This window comes from Ictidomys tridecemlineatus, unplaced genomic scaffold, assembly GCF_052094955.1.
Source record: "Ictidomys tridecemlineatus isolate mIctTri1 unplaced genomic scaffold, mIctTri1.hap1 Scaffold_122, whole genome shotgun sequence".
NCBI classification, from domain to species: Eukaryota; Metazoa; Chordata; class Mammalia; order Rodentia; family Sciuridae; genus Ictidomys; species Ictidomys tridecemlineatus.
The window spans coordinates 251,749-253,080 of NW_027521114.1; positions in this window are offsets into that span (position 1 = coordinate 251,749).

Consider the following 1,332-nt stretch of genomic DNA (forward strand, 5'->3'; position numbering starts at 1 on the left):
CTAGGGTGCAGAAAGACTGTTGCAGAGAGCAGATGTTGGAGACTGGGGTGGAGAACGACTTTTGCAGAGAGCAGATTTTAGAGACTGGTGTGCAGAAGGACTGTTACAGAGATCAGTGGTTGGAGACTGAGGTGAGGAAGGACTGTTACACAGAGCAGCGTTTGGAGACTGGGGTGCAGAAGGCCTATTACAGAAGGCAGAGGTTGGAGACTGAGGTGCAGAACGACTGTTTCAGAGATGAGAGGTTGGAGACTAGGGTTTAGTTGGATTATTGCAGAGAGCAGAGGATGGAGACAGGCGTGCAGAATGATCGTTGCATAAAGCAGACTTTGGAGACTGGCGTGCAGAAAGCCTGTTACAGAGAGTAAAGGTTGGAGACTCGGGTGCAGAAGTACTGTTATAGAGAGCAGTGTTTGGAGACTGTGTTGCTGAAGGATGTTACAGAGAGCAGTGGTTGGAGACTGAGCTGCAGGTATACTGTTACAGAGAGCAGTGTTTAGAGACTGGGTTGCAGAAGAATTGTGGTGAGCAGAGGTTTCAGACTGAGGTACAGGTGGACTTTTAGAGAGAGCAGTGGTTAGAGACTGGGGTGTAGAAGAACAGTTACAGAGAGCAGAGTTTGGAGACTCAGGTGCAGAAAAACTGTTAGAGGAAGCAGAGTTTGGAAATTAATGTGCAGAAGGACCGTTAAAAAAAGCAGAGTTTGGAGCCTGTGGAATAGGACTGTTACCTAGAGCAGAGGTTGGAGACTGGGGTGCAGAAGGACTCTTATAGAGAGCATAGGTTGGAGACTGAGGTGCAGAAGGATAGATACAGAGAACAGTTTTTGAAGACTGGGGTGGAAAATGAATTTTATAGAGAGCAGAGTTTGGAAACTGGAGTGCAGAAGGAACTTACAGAGAGCAGAGGTTGGAGACTGTGGTGCAGACGGACTGTTGCTGAGAACAGAGGTTGGAGACTGAGGTCCAGAAGGATCGTTGCAGAGAGCGGAGTTTGGAGACTGGAGTGCAGAAAGAGTGTTGCAGAGAGCAGATGTTGAAGACTGGGGTGCAGAAAGAATGTTGCAGAGAGCAGATTTTATAGACTGGGGTGCAGAAAGACTGTTACAGAGAGCAGAGGTTGGAGACTGAGGTGCAGAAGGACTGTTACAGAGAGCAGAGTTTGTAGCCTTGGGTGTAGAAGGACTGTTACAGAGAGCATAGGTTGGAGACTGGGGTTCAAATGGATCTTACAGAGTGCAGAGTTTGGAGACTGGGGTTCAAAACGACTGTTGCATAGAGCAGATGTTGAAGACCGGGGTGGAGAAGAATCATTGTCGAGAGAAGAGGTTGA